The following is a 20,988-nucleotide window of genomic DNA, read 5'->3' on the forward strand; positions in this document are numbered from 1 at the left end:
AGTGTAATAACCCAGCTCAGAAACACACATACAAGTGCTCATAAACTTACATATAAAGAATTTATATATATATATATATATATATATATATATATTAGATAAAAAAAAGATCATATGACTTGCTTTCCAACCGGCTTCTATGTATTCATCGTTATTTTAGATGTGAATTTGACTTAAGTAAATTTGAATGATCCAACGATTAGATTATATGCACAATCAAACATTTCAGCTCAATTATACTTGTTACTATTTTTTGTCTAAGTAATAACATATTATGCAAAGATTTTGGTCTAAGTGACCACATATACCTATTATTTGCAGCTTTAAAAGAATTCTTATATTTACTTTTAATTGTTTTAGTCATTTAAAAAAATTTAAAGAGTTGAGACTATTTTTTTAATAAAATACACAATTATAATTATAAAAGAAAATGGACCAAAATTTGAATAGTAAAACAAAACATTTTGTCTTTAATATAGTTTTTACCTTGTGAAATGAGCAGATTTACTATGATTCATATAATTATTTTTTAGTTTATTTATTTATTATATATTTTTTAATTATAGTCATACTAAAATTTATTAATAAATTTTTTTTCATAAATCTTCGAATAAAACTATATTAAACTTAGACAGTTAGAATTATAATTTCTATTAAAATTAGATTACAAAATTAATTAAAAATTTTAATAAAATTATATCGAACACAATATAAAAAATATAGTTTATTTTAATAGTATTATTAGCTATCTGGAATTTTTTTTTCAAATTTCCTTACTTAAATTAGTTTAAATGATGAAAAAAAGATTCATTATCAATTGAAGAAGAATTTGAATGTACAAATCAACCTACAAATGGCAAAATAAATAATTAGGCTTCATTTGTTTTTGTTAGAAAAAATAAAGAGATAGACTAGTTAAATATAATAATTTGTTGAAATATGAGATGAAGAAATAAGAGAGACTAATTGAGAAACTCAAGTTTTGATTTGTGGTTGATGCTAAAAGTTTTCAAGTACATGGGCATTTATAGGTACTAGTTTATTTTAATAGTATTATTAATTATCCAACATTTTTTTTCAGATTTTCTTACTTGAATTAATTAATTAATTAATTTAAATAAAGAAAAAAATTTTGTTGACATATTAATTCAATTGAAGAAGAATTTGAATGTACAAATCAACCTACAAATGACAAATTGATCAGTTAGGTTTGATTTTTTTTTTTGTTAGAAAAATGAATAGATAGTCTAACTGAATATAATAATTTGGTTAAATATAAGAGGAAGAAGTAAGAGAGACTAATTGAGAAACTCAAGCTTTGATTTGTGGTTGATACTAAAAATTTTTAAGTACATAGGCATTTATAGGTACTAGTTTATTTTAATTATCCAGCATTTTTTTTAAAAGATTTCCTTACTTAAATTAATTATTTAATTTAAATGAGAAGAAAAAAATTTATTATCATATTAATTCAATTAATGAATAATTTTAATGTACAAAGTAACCTACAAATGGCAAAATCATAAATTAGGCTTGATTTATTTTTTTTAAAAAAATGAAGAGATACGCTAACTGAATATAATTATTTGTTAAAATATGAGAGGAAGAAGTAAAAAAGACTAATTGAAAAAACTCAAGCTTTCATTTGTGGTTGATACTAAAAGCCTTCAAGTACATAGGTATTTATAGGTACAACTACTACTACTACTACTGCTACTACTACCAATAATACTATTACTACTCTGCTACTACTGTTGTTATTGCTACTACCGGTACAGCTGGTACTACTGCTATAACTCCTACTGCTGCTACTACTAATATTGCTACTACTGCTATTGCTACTACCACTACTACTACTGTTGCTGCTATTGTTACTGCTAATATTGCTACTGCTACTATTAGGGCAACTATTACTAATACTGCCACTACTACTACTCCTACTCCTGCTACTTATTCTTGTTTTTCTTATTCTTCTTATTCTTCTTGTTCTTTTCTTTTGTTGCATTCTAGAGTGCAACCAGGTGAGCACTCTTCTTACAGCTACAAGCCTGGTCTATTTCTTTTTTTTTTTTGTCTTCTTCCATTTTTTGCATATTATTATTTACAACTTAATTATTTTGCTTCTTGTTACTGATTTTTGATAATAAGTTGTTAAATATTTTATTTTTTTAATAATAAAAAACTAGTTAATCTTTGTTAATAATTAGTTAATTTGTCAAAATACTAGATTATTCAATTTAATAAACATTTTGATATTCTTTTGAATTATAATATTTAGGATGTTACCAAATAGAAAGACCACCAATGTCTTTCTAGTAACCTAATCAAATAGCAAACTAAAAAGTAGTTTTATAACTTTTATTTATAAAATGTAGTGTTGTGTATTCGTGTTTCTATTATAAAGTTTATATATTTATGAAATAAGAAAATTTATTGATGTATATGCCTGTTTCTATTATAAAGTTTATATATTATGAAATAAACAAAGTAAAATAAAATAATTGTCTTCTTCATAAAAGGCAAAATATTTTTCAAAATAAAATAATTTCAGAAATAATTAATTTCACTATATCTTTTTATTATTATTTTTTAAAAAGTTTATCTTTTTATTATTAACTAATATATTATTTTGTGAATTTTAATATACATAAATTTAAAAATAAAAAAATATTTTAAAATCATGCATCACTTCACACAGTATAATGACCCAGCCCGAAAACCTTTATACAAGTGCTCATAAACTTCCATATTAAGAAAATATATGCATCAGATAAGCAAAATTTGAGAAGATCCAAAAGATGTGTTCAAACATTCATATAGTTCCGAAATCCTACCAACTGAATGTATAAATTTTCTTTATCTATCTTACTGCTTCTTGTTATTTTGTTTCTTCTCCTTTTCATAAGCATTGTTCTTATATTCCTATTCGCTGTATGAACCTCTATTTAATCTCACTCCTACATAGCTTTAGTTTTCCCTTTTCTTGTTTCCTCCATGCTTCCAGAACAAGGTTGACTGGATCGGGATCACCCTCCTATTTTATTTGATTTGGAAAAACAACATTAAATAATAGGATAAGTGTAAATCGCTAAGTAAGCCCAGATCACCACCTCAAGCAATCAGAATCTGCATTATAGTACAGTAACTCATTCACCTTGGTGGGTGTTTTCCTCAACTCAAATCACTTACCTATAATTTCCTCTTATCCTGTAACATTCCGTAACCTATAGTAGTGGAGGCATCCTGTTTTAAATTACCAGTAATACATACTTCTCAAATTCATCATTATCTAATTCAACACAGTCAAACTGTTCCTTAGCTTCTTATCAACATACGCTATACCATAGTGAATAACAAAGATGTTCTTATACTTGTGTGTTAATTTTAGCTATTATATCATTATGAGTATAATGGCATAAATCTCGCTTATTCTATTCTTGTATCCCTTATGTATTGGATTCTGCTGGTGGTGAATCCTATCTTGATTCCTGCTTCACTGCATCTGTAAATAAACAGGAATTAGCTTACACATGCCCATGATGTCAAATTTAAATTTAAATAATGTATTGACATCAATAAAATTCCTAAACTAGAGTCGCCCTCAACTCTCTCTCTCACTATATACAATCTCTTTTTTTCCTCAGAAGGAAAATTCTACATATCTCAGACTCTCTCCAAAGCTCACAGGTACAAATAGCCTATTATCAACTTCCCTGACTTGTCCCCAACAGTCACTCTACTCTTTGTCATCACTCTCCCACTGAAAGAGCCCATTTATCTCTTTGCTTATATGGTTCCCAGCACACTACTGCCTAAATTTCCCTTGAATTTCAAAATAATTACCATGGCAGCTCCTATTTTGTAACCCATATGTTACCTCATCCTTAGTCTACTTAGCCACCCCTTTCAGCCACTCTTTTGCAGGTTAAAACACTGTCCCAACACAATAACCATATGCTACATATCCTCGGTTATTAACCTTATCATTTACAGTTCCAACTTTCACATTCTGGTTTACCTATTTTAGGGTATTTTTCCTCACTCTTCAACCTATGTTCAGCTTAATTTTTTCCACTAATAGTCCCTAATTGCTCATTTTATTCTCCTCGATAATTCCATATTAATTTGCCTCTAATCTGCATGCCCACATAGTAACCAGAATGATAATATCAACAACAACTCCACGCACATTCTATTTTTACATACCTACAATCCTTTAGTGTTTTCCACCGCTCTATTTTCTGACTCAGCAGATACCATTTTATATTAAATGTCAAACACATATTTAGACAACCGTTGTCTGACCACTCACACAACCCATCACAACATTTACTTTTGTAGACGATTTGTCCAGTTTAGTAAATAAACAGTAGCATATTTAATATCCCAGTGTCACACCCATTCCAGCCACGAGGTGGCCATCCACTTACGCAACACATTTAATAACCTACAGCAGGTTAATGCATTATATAGTAAAGAAAATCAAACAGATAATATGACAAGGAAATGATTTAAAATCCAACCCATATTTAGCCACTCATACACACACAACTATTAACACAACATACAGCTTACAAATGCAATACACAATTGTTAATAATACAGTAGATGAGGTATTTGTTTTCACACACTTTCTAGCCACCAGCTGGCCACACACCAGAAACAACGACCCATGTTTCATTAGGAACGTTTTCAGTTTAACACCACAGTCCCCTAGAAGGCCGTCTAATTCCTCTCCCTTTATCTTCCTTGTAACCATTTTCATTTATTCCCATGTCTCTCCAGCCATTCTCTCCCTCAAACCCCTATCATTTATTCACAATTCTATTTCTAAATCATTGCAAACAAAACCTACGTTCTGTTGTTTCCACCCCTTACTTTTCCCTCAAAACCGGCCCTGATTTCCCATCTATTTTCTTTCTCTAGTGTTCATTCGTAATTTTTTTTTCATTTTTTAATTCTTAAATTAATTTACATTCAGCTGTCCCTCTCTCTTTAGCAGATCTTATTTATTCTTTCGAGTTACTTTTAGCCATTCATCTTATTTTTTAGTTTTTAAGACCCTAATTGATTTTCTCCAAAATGTTAGCCTTCTAACATGAAAACCCTCTCACCCTCGATTCTCTTACCTTGTTGCTACATCATCACATATCTATATACACTTTCGAGTTTAGCCTTTTATGATGCACGATATAGCATTCTACTAAAAGTTCAAATATCTTTTCCATTTCCTGCAACCCTAATCATGCATACATCCTTCGAAAGAAGGAATTTAAAAATATAAATCTCCATTTTGGTGTTTGAAAGCCAAATTTTTCTTACCTCCTATCACCGCGTGGATGTTTACTTGCAATGTCGGTTCTCTACCAAGTCCTCCTTGGCGAGGTTGTAATGCAAGGCCATCGGTTCCTCTTTAGATCTTTGTATTTTTTTTGCCCATCCTTCTCTCGATCATACTAGCTATTTTAAGATCTTACTTCCTCTCTAGAATCTAATACTTGTTTGGCTTGCTCTCCTTTGAGTCGATCTGACTATCTCTCTTTCGCGATTGACCCTCCCTCTTTTGTTAGGGTTCCCCCCTCCCCCCCCAAATGGCTGAAAAAAAGAAGTTTTTATAAGGGGTTGTTAGGACTGTTCGATGTCAAGGGTAGATATGCATCGTTGATTTCATTTTTTTTAAATTCCTAAATTTCTCTTCTTTTTTTGAAATCCTTACCTTCTAGCGCCTATATCATCTCCAAATATTTCCTTTTTTTTTAAAACCTTTGAGATTTGGTCCTTCCTTTTAACCTTTTATAGTATTTTAAAATTTTGTTTCTATTAAATCTTTCCAACATACTTTGAGGTTCGCTATTCAATTTTTGGGATGTCACATATCCTCATCCTGCAAGTTTCTTCAAAACACTTTCAAGACATTTAATTATGAATTAGATTATGCACATTTAACAAAATGATCCACATTTAAATTACTTACCTCTCTACCCATTCTACAGAACTATACTCATTTACCTGGATTATTCTGTTTCATCCAGTCTGGAATTTAGATATATGCAACAAATTTTCTAGCAAGTTGGAACATTATAACAGGACATACATATCACTAAGATCATTAAACATAGCCACTAAACTTACCTAATTATATTTCCAATTTTCATTCTCATCACTACACCTCTTTTATAAATGTTTTTCTTTAATTTCTTTCCCACAAAGTTCACATTTAGCTCCACCAGCCCAACTCCCTATTTGTATTTGTCACACCAGAATGTAACGCACCTACATACATAGAGCTTGCACCTTACCTATCGAACCAAGCCCTTCAAAGCCTTCTTTTTCTTGACTACATCTCTGGCTTCATTTATCACATGCATTTGGGATATTCACTCCCATTCGAACCCTCTGATATTCGATCCACTCTCCTAACTAACATGGGTCAGCTGTTCCACATCACACGGCCAACATAAGCCACACATACACCACAATGACAGGCCCTGATTTCTACATCACATGGCCAACATGGGTCAACTGTTGTTTCTTCCCCTTAACTCTCCCTCAAAATAGGCCCTGATTTCCCATCTATTTTCAGTCTCCAATGTTCATTCATACTTTTCCACTTTTTTTATTTTTAAATTAATTTACATTCAGTTGTCCCTCTCTCTTTATCAGATCTAATTTATACTTCTGGGTTACTTTTAGCCATTCATCATATTTTCTGGTTTTTAGGACCTTAATTGATTTTCTCCAAAATGTCAGCCTTCTATCATGAAAACCCTTTCAGTAAACCATATTGTGTTAGAGGTGATGTGTGAAGTGTGTTGTTCTGTGACTATAAGCATAAACCATACTGTATTATTGAATATCGTGTTGATGTTACTATAGTACATTGTGAAAATAATGGGTGTGCATTGTTACTGTAAATAGAGAAAATAAAACTCTAGTCGTAATTATAACCATTTAACAATACTATCAGCTATGACCACTACAAATAAAAGATTGAAGAAGTACGAGAGTAAAGAAAAAAGAGACGAGAGGTATTCGATTATCAGTCTTGGAGGTTAGGGTATTAAATTATTTTTATTGAGCATGTGTAGTTCATTTATTCCCATTTTTTAGAGCATAAAAACCATGAAAAAACTCAAGATTAGTCGAAATAATGAGATCTGTAGGGTGTAGAGGATATATGTTAACATTAGTTAGTGTCAACTTAATTTTTCAAACTTTAAACCATTATCTAACTTTTTAAAAGTGTTAACATCTCATGTTACAGGCTAACTATTTTAAATTTCACCAATGTTGTAAGGGAACAAGTCATAGACAAAGTTAATTTTTCTGCATTTTATGTTAATTCGACTTAGCAACAATTTGTGGTTGATATGCATGGATACTCGTGACTCTATCTAGAGTACAGGTCATTCTATTATATGTTACTATGAATACATATATTTATATGGGTGTAGTTACATGTACAAAAAAATAGAAAAGTATATAAATCTGTGTGTTGTGGATATATATATAAGCATATGTATGTACATATGGAAAAATAAAAGAAATGAAGTAAATAATCAACAATTGAATACAAAAAATGATTTTGAAATTTTAATCATGAGCTTAGTGATTTAAAATAAATTAAAGTCAAGAACTTGGTAGACCAAGAGAAACACATAGGTAAGTAGAAGTTTACCATTAAACTTATTTAAACACTTATAAAATTAATTAACAAAGAAGGTCATAAGAACAATAAATTGAAAATAAAAGAATAGTAAAATAATAATAATACCTTAATAAAGCAAATGGAGAACCAAAGTAACTACATTTAGAAATTATATTAATAAAATAAATAGACAATTAAATTATGAATCATTGACCAAAGTGGTAAAGTGATATGATAACAAAGTTTTTGGAATAACAAATAAAATTGAGAATAAAAAAATATCAAGTTAAATTACAAATAAAAGAAACACTAATTAAAAATTTAAAAAGGAACCAAATAAGCAATAAAATCATAATAATGTAAATAATTTAGGGAATATTACAATAAGATAAGAAAATTTGAAATATTAACAAATAAAAATAAAAGAATTACTGAAAGACTATGAAACCTGTTTAGTATATATTAGAGAAGGAGGCTGCCTGTGTAGCCATTTTTTGTAACTGATATGCCTCAATCAGACAAGGCTGCGAAGCCCCATACTAAACATGTTTGAGAAAGTGTTTAGTGATACCCATTACTATAGGTTGAATGAGAATTCAAGTGTTAAGTGATTAGTATTTTCTATCCATGTTGTAAAAGGAATCCTTAATGCCCTCAATGGTACCAGTAAAAACAACATCATTAGATGAAACTCTTTAAGAAATAAAAATAAATGTCAACAGAAATTTTAGGGGTCTATTGTGGATGAGGAAGTCGATGTCATTATGAGTATTCAAATAAGCCTGAGAAGCAGGCTAATAAATGTATTTGGAGTCACTCGAAGGATGGCAAATACATCATAAAAGTGGCATACCAACATTTGATGGGTTTCCATACAAACCACGCACAATGATCATTTAACATGTGGAAGTATTTGTGGCAGTCAGAAGTCCCCCCTAAAGTTAAGAATTTCACATGGAGATTGCTGAATAATATCCCTCTGGTAAAATCTAAACTGCAGGAGAAAAGGATTGGAATTGTGAACGTGTGCCCTAGATGTGAATAGGAGAAAACCATCGAACATGTCTTCTTTAATTGTGAAAAAAAGCTAGGGCTTGCTGGCGAAAACTGGGTATACACTTCCAAGAAAAACAGATCAACGACATATTCAAATGGATGGAACATCAAGCTAAAACAATGGCAAAGCGGGTGTTAAGGAGATACTTTGCTGCTTATGACGCCTCTAACTTAAGTGGAATGAATTTTTATGAACTTGAAGGATGTTTGGTGATTAGACCTCCATCTTTCTAGCGATGAAGTTTTTGCATGAACGGAGATAGGCACATTAAGTTAGAGACAAAGGCAAGGTACAACTCTGGTACACCTAGTCAAGGTCCCTACTGTGGGAAACTCAATCGCCTGGGGTCTAGAAATGCAATGTGGATGGTACAATTTTTGACGCAGGTTATCAGGCAAGATAGGGAGCAGTCGTCTGAGACTCGGTAGAAAGAGTATTGACAGTTTTCTCTAACAGGCTATGAGGGTGTCGATCTCCCTATTTAACTAAACTACTTGGATACCGTAATTCACTGCAATATATAATCTCCAATATCACTAGGTCGGACATTGTCGAAGTGGTCGCACAAACGGTAAAAAATGCTTTGATGACCAATGGGTAAGATTGTTCTAAGTTTAGATTCATTATTGAAGATTGTAGGACTTTACTAGCACTTCGAGCTAATGTATCCATAAGTTAGGTTCAAAGACAAGGCAACGGTAGCCCATAACATTGCGCAGACTGCTCGTTCCCATTCTTGTTTGTATGTTTGGGAGATTTTACCTCCCAATATTGTTGTAATGTTTTCCTAACTCTTAATGAATTGATTGCTTAAAAAAATGAAGACGCTAGACTTTTTATTATTTATGAATTAATCTTATTTGATATATATATGTATAAATATAGTTAGTGAAATGCGCACTACACTAAGCCACATCATCAAGTAATATTGATTTTTTACACAATTAATTAAAAGATGCATTTAATTCATTAATTAGATGAATATATGTGTCATTTTATGAAGTAAAGTAATATGAATGAATATATATATATATGAGAATTTATATTTTTTTTAATAGATAGAAAAATTGAATGTAAATAAGAATATACATATTCTTATATGTATGAATATAAGAATATGAAATGAAATAAGTCAAACCAAAATATTATAACAAAATTGGTTGTCAGTCTGTACTAGAATTGATCGGACTAGATCCACTCATACTATAAAAATGTTCAATTTAATGTTTTACAAAATTTGGATTTTTCCAACATAAAAATTTTATATTCTCATGTTCAATTTACTTGCTTTGTGCTTACTTTGCTTATTTCTTAATGATATTAATGAAATTCAAAAAACCATTATTTTCTAATACATCTCACCCCAACATAAAACCAAGGATGGGATGGAGGCTTGGAAATATACTTTACCATATTTATTTCTTCCTACCACACCTCAATATAAACTATCCAGAATTTTTTTAAGATTTTCTTACTTGAATTAATTACTTAATTTCAATGAGAAAAAAAAAGTTTTATTGTTATATTAATTCAATTGAAGAATATTTTGAGTGTATAAATTAACCTATAAAAAGAAAAATGACCAATTAAGCTTCATTTGTTTTTGTTAGAAAAAATGAATAGATAGGCTAGCTGAATATAATAATTTGTTGAAATATGATAGGAATAAGTAAGAGAGACTAATTGAGAAGCTCAAGTTTTGATTTGTGGTTGATGCTAAAAGCTTTCAAGTACTTGAGTATTTATAGGTAATAGTACTACTACTACTACTAATACTAATACTATTGCTACTGCTATTACTACTGTTACTTTTATTGTTATTATTTCTACTACTACTACTACAGCAGGTACTATTGATACTATTGTTACTACTACTAATGCTATTATTTCTACTACAATTACTACTACTACTACCACTACTACAACAACAACTATGAATACAACTACTTCTACTATTGTTACAACTGTTACTACTATTGTATTATATATAACACCATCAAAATTTTGTTTATTTTAATAGTATTATTAACTATTCAGTATTTTTTTTTTCAAATTTCCTTACTTGAATTAATTAATTAATTTAAATAAAAAAATAAAAGTTCTGTTGCCATATTAATTCAATTGAAAAAGAATTTGAATGTACAAATCAACCTACAAATGGCAAAATGATCAATTAGGCTTGATTTATTTTTGTTAGAAAAGATGAAGAAATGGACTAGCTGAATATAATAATTTGTTGAAATATGAGAGGAAGAAACAAGAGAGACTAATTGAGAAACTCAAGTTTTGATTTGTGGTTAATGTTAAAACTTTTTAAGTACATGGGTATTTATAGTACTAGTACTAGTATTACTACTACTACTAATAATGCTACTACTACTACTAATACTACTGCTATTGCTACTACTGTTACTTCAATTTGTAGCTATTACTGCTACTGCTACAACAACAAGTACTACTGCTACAGCTGCCACTGTTACTATTGCTACAACTATTACTATTTTTACTACTGCTACTACTTCTTGCTAATATTGCTACTATTGTTGCTATTGCTATTGTCACTACTATTGCAATATATGTAACACTATAGAAATTTTAGTTTATTTTAATACTATTATTAACTATCCAACATTTGTTTTTCAAATTTCTTTAATTTAATTAATTAATTAATTTAAACAAAAAAAGTTTTGTTGTCATATTAATTCAATTGAAGAAGAATTTAAATGTAAAAATCAACCTACAAATGGCAAAATAATCAATTAGGCTTGATTTATTTCTGTTAGAAGAAAATAAAGAGATAAGCTAGTTGAATATAATAATTTATTGAAATATGTGAGGAATAAATAAGACAAACTAATTGAGAAACTTAAGTTTTAATTTGTGGTTATAGGTACTATTACTACTACTACTACTAAAAATGGTACTACTACTAATACTACTGTTACTACTGCTGTTACTACTACTGCTACTACTATTTCATTATATGTAATAAAACAAAAAATATAGTTTATTTTAATAGTATTATTAACTATCCAACATTTTTTTCAACTTTTCTTACTTGAATTAATTAATTAATTTAAGTGAGGAAAAAAACGTTTTGTTATCATATTAATTCAATTGAAGAAGATTTTTAATGTATAAATCAACCTACAAATAGCAAAATGATCAATTAGGCTTAATTTATTTTTGTTAGAAAACATGAAGAGATAGACTAGCTGCATATAATAATTTGTTGAAATATGAGAGGAAGAAGTTAGAAAAATTAATTGAGAAACTCACGTTTTGATTTGTGGTTGATGCTAAAAGCCTTCATGTACATCGGTATTTATAGGTACCAGTACTACTATTGCTACTACTACTAATACTAATATTACTGCTACTACTGATATTACCACTACTACTACTGCTGCGGCTAATATTATTGTTGTTATTACTGCTACTACTGCTACTACTACTGTATTATATATAACACCATAAAAATTTAGTTTATTTTAATTGTATTATTAACTATCCAACATTCTATATTTTCTTACTTTAATTATTCAATTAATTTAAATAAAAAAAATTGTTGTCATATTAATTTAATTGAAAAAGAATTTGAATGTACAAATTAACCTACAAATGACAAAATGATCAATTAGGCTTGATTTTTTTTATTAGAAAAAATGAAGAGTTAAGGTAGCTGAATATAAGAATTTGTTGAAATATGAGAGGAAGAAGTAAGACAAACTAATTGAGAAACTTAATTTTTGATTTGTGGCTGATGCTAAAAGCCTTCAAGTACATGGGTATTTATACTAGTACTACTATTACTACAAATACTACTACACTACTGCTGCTACTGGTTCTATTACTACTACTACTACTACGACATTATATGTAATAACACAAAAAATGTAGTTTATTTTAAATGTATTATTAACTATCCAGTATTTTTTTTCAAATTTCCTTACTTGAATTAATTAATTAATTTAAATGAGGAAAAAAGTTTTGTTGTCATATTAATTCAATTGAAGAAGATTTTGAATGTATAAATCAACCTACAAATGGTAAAATGATCAATTAGCCTTGATTTATTTTTGTTAGAAAAAATGAAGAGATAGGCTAGCTGTGTAATACCCTAATTAATTTTTAATGTAATTTAGGATTTAATTATAAATATAATTTCTTAAATTTTCAATTTTTGAATTTTAATTTAGAGTAAAAATGAAGTAAAATTGATGGAGGATTAAATTGAAAATAATTTTGGAAAAAAGGGGTGAAAATTTGGGTTATAGAGATATTTTTGAAAGAAAAATCAGAAACTGGAGGTCAAAATACAATTTATAGAAGTTTCACCACCGGTTAGCAGCCCCGACGAATCAGGCCGCACCGCATGGCAGCAGACACTGATGCAGTGCCACGCGGGAGGTCACGCGGGCGATCTGCGTGCCTGCGATCGAACGACTCAGATCTATTCCCGCGCGCACAAACGGCCAAGATGCGTTCCCTCCCCAGATGCAATCGCACGGTCCAGATTAGATCGCAATGAACGGCCAGATTAGATCGTGATGAATGGTCCAGATTCACTTCCTATTTAATCGCGATCGAACGGTCCAAATCAAACGTAATTGATGGCCCAGATCAAAAGCAGACGGATATAAATAACCCCCATCCACAACAAACCCTAACTCTAGCTGCCAGATCCCCTTGCCAGAGAAGAAGACCCAGCTGTCGGGAAGGACACCGCCGCCACCCGCTGCCGCACTAAAGCCCTTTCTGATCGTCAAAAGAGGTCAAAATTTTTCCCCTTGCTCAGAATTTAATTTTAAACACACCCATGACCAAATCGCAGCAAAAGGACTAGCCAATTGGCCGAAATACATGGACAATACCCAGCGGTGCCGCCGTAGGAAATTCCACAAAATGCCTCTAATGAGACCTTTTTGAATTCCCGTTTTGTATAATTTTTTCACCACTGTGATCACTGTTTCCTTCTCTACATGTTGATCGGAGTAAAACACCCAACTGCAATGTGGGTCGGAGAAGTCGCCGCACCGGAGAGTCCTGTTGCTGGTGAGTTTCAGTTTTTTATATTTTTTTGGCCAACCGAGGCCCCTTAACATGTTTTCTCGCAGAGATTGATGCAAAATAAGCTAAATCCAGCCAAAATAGCCGATCCAAGGTGGACTGCCTCTGTAAGCAGCAGCGCCGTCGCCGAAGCACGGTGGCGCCGCCATGCTGGAATTCTGAAATTGGCTTAAATGGGCCCTGAGACTGATTTAGGGTTTGTTTGGGAAATTTGTACATACTTATAGCACATTTTGATTCCCAAAGAAAATTTTAGGGAACCTGCGGACTGCCAGTTGACGCAGCCAACAGTTTAACCTTTCTGGCATCAAATTGAGTAAGAATCCCTCACCCTATTCTCTGTTATAGAATTGAAGTCTAATTAACAATAAATATAGTATTTTGTACAATTTAGAAAATATTCATGATTAATTACGGATTACTAATGGAGCTAGAATCAAAAACTATTCTCTATTGATTTATGTTAATTATTTTTACAGTTTAAATGCATGATAGTGCCTTATTAATTTATTTTATAGCTTTAAATGCATGGTATGTTGTTTTACATGTTTAGGGTTGAATTGGAAAAATGGAGGTTTAAGGCAAATAGAAAACTTGTGTGATTAAGTGACTGGATGAAATGGCACCCTTACTGGACATCCTGGAAGATGGTGGACAGACCGGGTACACAGGGAACCCTAACATGAATGTGTCTTATATCGGACAGGGTATGGAGACTTGGTAACTTGGCGCTCATATCGGACGGGGTATGGGGATGGTCCACTTCACCCTCATACCGGACGGGGTATGGAGATGGTCCGTAATTGAGAATGTTAAAGAAAAAAGTTCACGCGTAGCGGGAACATCTCTGTGAAGCCCCATAGATACTAGCAGGCTAGTGGAAAAAAAGGTAATTATTGTTTGATGATTTAAATGTAAAAGTATAATATGTGCTATGTTGCCAATTATATATAAAATCATGATATATATAATGTTATCTATAGGTTGTTTTCTATAAATCTCACTACGGTAAGTGGACGATAAATGGTTTTATTATTGATAAATGAATTTGCTTAATTTAGTACTCCATTAGTTGATTTTTTTCATTTTTTCTACCAACCTTCATTTTTGTGTCGGTGATATAGTGTGATATTCGTACTGGGCTAATGTAGCTCATCCCTTATTTAACCATTTCAGATCAAGAGGACCAGGATCCAGAGCTCAATCCGCAAGAGGGTTGCGAGTAGAATGCTAGTTTTCTTTATTTCTGTTCATTTCCTTGTTTTTTTATTCCTTTCAAAAGCGTGAATTCCAGAAAACTAATTGGTACTTTAAGTTATTGTGTAAAGAATGTAAATCTTGAACATTTATTTTGCTTATGTACTTTAATTATCATTTATTTCCTTGAATATTTACGGGGTCGTTACAAGTTGAATATAATAATTTGTTGAAATATGAGAGGAAGAAGTAAGAGAGACTAATTGAGAAACTCAAGTTTTGATTTGTGGTTGATACTAAAAGCCTTCAAAAGCCTTCAAGTATATGAGTGTTTATAGGTACGTGTTTATAGGTAATACTACTACTACTATTAATACTACCATTATTGTTATTAGTGCTATTATTTTTATTACTGTTATTGCTGCTACTACTACTACAGCAAGTACTACTGCTATTGCTATTATTTCTACTACTACTACTATTGCTAATACTGCTACTGCTACTGCTGCTATTGCTGTTGTAACTACTACTGCTACCACTGTTACTATGACTACTGCTAATACTGTTATTGCTACTACTATTACTACTGTTGCTATTACTTTTACTACTACTGCTACTGCTGTTGCTACTACTATTACTATTTTTAGTACTACTACTGCTGCTACTAACACTATTACTACTACTACTACTAATATTGCTATTACTACTACTGCTACTACTACTGCTACTACTACTGCATTATATGTGATGTCACAAAAAATATAGTTTATTTTAACAATATTATTAACTATCCAACATTTTTTTTAACTTTTTTTACTTGAATTAATTAATTAATTTAAATGAGAAAAAAAGTTTTGTTGTCATATTAATTCAATTGAAGAAGATTTTGAATGTATAAATCAACCTATAAATAGAAAAATGATCAATTAGGTGTCATTTGTTTTTGTTAGAAAAAATGAAATATAGACTAGTTGAATATAATAGTTTGATGAAATATGAGAGGAAGAACTAAGAGAGACTAATTGAGAAACTCAAGTTTTGATTTATGGTTGATGCTAAAATCTTTTAAGTACATGTGTATTTATAGGTACTAGTACTAGTACTACTACTACTGCTACTAATACTACTACTACTACTAATAGTACTACTATTGCTATTACTACTATTACTTTTACTGCTGTTATTACTGCTATTACTACTACAACAGGTATTACTACTACTGCTATTGTTATTACTACTGTTACTTTTACTGTTATTATTAGTACTATTACTACTATAGTAATTACTACTGCTACAGCTGCTACGGCTACTACTGCTACTATTTTTACTACTGCTACTACTATTACTACTACTACTACTACTATTACTACTGCTACTGCTATTGTTGCTACTACTACTACTACTACATTATATGTAATACTATAAAAAAATTAGTTTATTTTAATAGTATTATTAACTATCAAGTTTTTTTTTAGATTTTCTTATTTGAGTTAATTAATTAATTTAAATAAAGAAAAAAAAAGTTTTGTTGCCATATTAATTTAATTGAAGAGAATTTGAATGTACAAATCAACCTATAAATGACAAAATGATCAATTAGTCTTGATTTGTTTTTGTTACAAAAAATGAAGAGATAAACTAGCTGAATATAGTAATTTATTAAAATATGAGAGGAAGAAATAAGAGAGACCAATTGAGAAGCTCCAGTTTTGATTTGTGATTGATGCTAAAAGCTTTCAAGTACATGACTATTTATACGTACTACTACTGCTACTACTAATGCTACTACTACTACTAATACTACTGTTACTGCTACTACTGTTACTTTTATTGCAGCCACTACTGCTACTACTGCTACAACGGGTACTACTGCTACTGCCGCCACTGCTGCTATTGCTACTCTTGTTATAATTTCTACTACTGCTACTACTGCTACTACCAATATTACTACTACTGCTGCTAATAGTGCTATTGCTACTACTGCTATTGCTGCTACTACTACTATCACTACCACTGCATTATATGTAACACCACAAACAATTTAGTTTATTTTAATAGTATTATTAATTATCTAACATTTTTTTCAGATTTCTTTACATAAATTAATTAATTAATTAAAATGAGAAAAAAAAGTTTCGTTGTAATATTAATTCAATTGAAGAAGATTTTGAATGTATAAATCAACATACAAATGGCAGAATGATCAATTAGGCTTCATTTATTTTTGTTAGAAATAATGAAGAGATAAGCTAGCTTAATATAATAATTTGTTGAAATATGAAAGGAAGAAGTAAGAGAGACTAATTGAGAAACTCAAGTTTTGATTTGTAGTTGATGCTAAAAACCTTCAAGTACATGAGTATTTGTAGGTATTATTACTACTACTATTATTAATACTTTTTCTACTACTATTACTACTATTACTTTTACTACTGTTATTACTGCTACTACTACTACAGCAGGTACTGCTGTTACTGTTATTATTTCTATCACTGTTATTACTATTATTTCTAGTACTGCTACTACTACTACTACTAATACTACTACTGCTGCTACTACTACTACTACTACTACTGTTACTACTACTATTAATACTACCACTATTACTACTGCTATTATTACTACTACTAATACTACTGTTAGTGCTATTACTATTGTTATTTCTACTACTGCTACTACTGTTACTATTGCTACTACTATTGTCACTGTTGCTATTACTATTGTCACTACTGCTGCATTATATGCAACACCAAAAAGGCTTTAGTTTATTTTAATAGTATTATTAACTATCCAACATTTTTTTTCATATTTATTTATTTAAATTAATTAATTAATTTAAATGAAGAAAAAAAGTTTCATTATCATACTAATTCAATTAAAGAAGAATTTCAATGTAAAAAGCAACCTACAAATAACAAAAATGATCAATTAGACTTGATTTGTTTTTGTTAGAGAAAATGAAGAGATAGACTAGCTGAATATACTAATTTATTGAAATATGAGAGGAAGAAGTAAGAGAAGCTAATTGAGAAACTCAAGTTTTGATTGGTCGTTGATGCTAAAAGCCTTCAAGTACATCGTTATTTATAGGTACTAGTACTACCACTACTACTACTACTAATGCTAATACTACTGCTACTACTACTACTACTACTATTACTTTTACTGATGCTACTACTACTACTACTAATACTACTGCTATTGCTAGTACTGTTATTTTTATTGCAGTTACTACTGCTACAGCCGCTACTGCTGCTATTATTACTACTGTTACTGCTACTCTGCTACTACTGGTACAACTGTTACTACTTCTACAACTCCTACTGCTGCTATTGTTACTACTGCAAATATTGCTACTACTACTGTTACTACCACTACTACTACTACTGTTGTAGCTACTGTTACTGCTAGCTACTAATGCTATTAGTGCAACTATTACTAATACTACAACTACTATTGCTACTACTACTACTCCTCTTACTACTACTTATTCTTCTTGTTCTTTTCTTTTGCTGCATTCTAGAGTGCAACCAAACGAGCGCTCCTCTTACAGCTACAAGCCTGGTCCATTTCTTTTTTTTTTTTGTCTTCTTCAATTTTCTGCATATTATTATTTTCCTGTACAACTTAATTTTTTTGTTTCTTGTTGCTGATTTTTAATAATAAGTTATTAAGTATTATTTTATTTTTTAATTATAAAAAAACTAATTAATCTTTGTTAATAATTAGTTAATTCCTCAACATATTAGATTATTCAATTTAATAAATATTTTGATATTCTTTAGAATTATAATATTTAGGATGTTACCAAATAGAAAGACCACTAATGTCTTTATAGTAACCTAATCAAATAGCAAACCAAAAAGTAGTTTTATAACTTTTATTTATAAACTGTATTGATGTGTATTTGCCCTCTCTTTTCTGTTAGGGTCCCCCGCCCCCCCCCCCCCCCCCCAAATGGCTGAGAAAAAGAAGTTTTTATAAGGGTTGTGAGGACTGTTCGATGTCAAGGGTAGATCTGCATCGTTGGTTTTATTTTTTTTTAATTCCCAATTTTCTCTTCTTTTTTGAAATCCTTACCACCTAGCCCCTATATTATCTCCATATTGCTCTTATTTTTTTAAACCTTTGATATTTAGTCCTTTCTTTTCACCTTTTATAGTATTTTAAAATTTTGTTTCTACTAAATCTACTTTGAGGGTCGCTATTCGATTTTTGGGATGTTACATATCCTCATCTTGCAAGTTTCTTTTAAACACTTGCAAGACATTCAATTATGAATTAGATTATGCACATTTAACAAAATGATCCACATCTAAATTACTTATCTCTTTACCCATTCTGCAGAACTATACTCATTGACCTATACTATTATGTTTTATCCATTCTTGAATTTAGATATATGCAACAATTTTTCTAGCAAGTTGGAACATTATAACAAGACATACATATCATTAAGATCATTCAACACAACCACTGAACTTACCTAATTATATTTCTAAATTTCATTCTCATCATTACACTTCTTTTATATATGTTTTCTTTAATTTATTTCCCACCAGATATCACACTCGGCTCCACCAGCCCAACTCCCTATTTGAATTGGTCACACCAGAATGTAATGCACGCACATACAGAAAGCTTACACTTTACACATTGAACCAAGCCCTTCAGAGCTTTCTCTTTCTCAACTACATCTCTGGCCTCATTTATCACATGCATTTGGGAGATTCACTCCCATTTGAACCCTCTGATATTTTGTCCACTTGCTGATTGAGTATGGGTCAGCTGTTCCACATCACACGGCCAACATAAGCCACACATACACAACAACGAGAGATCATCAACATAGAAAAATATGTTTTAGTTCTAGCTCAATCCCATCCTATATCTAGCCTCTGGTTTGGATCATCTAACCCTCCCAATTTTGTCTCATTTCTACCCAACATATTCTAGATTCAACACTCAACTCCCTTCAAGGCTTACATTCAGCAGTCCTAGTCTAGTATCATTCCCAATAATAAATCTTTAAATTAATTATGTGAGTCATTTGAGAGTTTCCTTTAACCTAACTTTATTTGGTTCACTATTCTCCATCACCTTGAACACCTTCCCCTATTATTCTTCCCTATATGTATTTGGTTTGTCAGGTTTTTATCTCCAATTTACTTTCAGAATTTATTTGGTTGAATGTGCCTACTCGGAATCCCTTCTCTCACTCTTGATCACTACCTATCTTTTCCTCAACGACTCCTGTGTAATTTCAGATTTTTCTTTTCTTCTTCTTTTTTTTTTTATTTTCCTTTCTTGAACCATTACTTGATGAAACTCACCTCATTATCTTAGTCATATCTCACAAGATTTATGCATGGAATACTCGAATCACCAACACATCTGAGTCTTCTTCTTCAAACACTAACACACCCATATTTAACATTTATTTCGAAGATAAAGATATACACATGTATGTATGCCCATTTGTAAATTCATATGATGTTATACCTTACTCACTTTTCTAGATTTCCATTCTAAATCTTCCTCATGCGATTTAAATTAATTAACATGCACTTTAAACTCAAATTCAAATCGAAAAGGTTTGAAATGATCTTACCTATTGCTCCCAACAACAATGTTGATTTGGTTGTTGTTTCCCTCGTTCGCTCTTCTTTCTCTTTGCCTTCTTCGCCATCCGTCAATAGCCTCTCTCTCTCTTACACCCTGTTTAGATACATTATAGTGATAGTTAATTAATGTATGATAATGACAATGATTGGATGGCACTGACACAGGATGAGAATGATAAAAATTTTTTTTGTTTGGATGATTGTATATTAATGTATTTTAATGCTATATTTTTGTTTGGATGATAGGATGGTATGGTTGTATTTTTACTCAAATTACTAATTTACCCCTACCTATTATATGTAATAGCAAATGGTATATACGAAGTATGTAATAAAAAAAATTCTTTACTAATATAATTATATTTGTATTTAAATAAATAATTATTACACAT

The sequence above is a fragment of the Carica papaya genome, chromosome 3 (assembly GCF_054855325.1).
Source record: "Carica papaya isolate Zhongbai chromosome 3, ASM5485532v1, whole genome shotgun sequence".
Classification (NCBI taxonomy): domain Eukaryota; kingdom Viridiplantae; phylum Streptophyta; class Magnoliopsida; order Brassicales; family Caricaceae; genus Carica; species Carica papaya.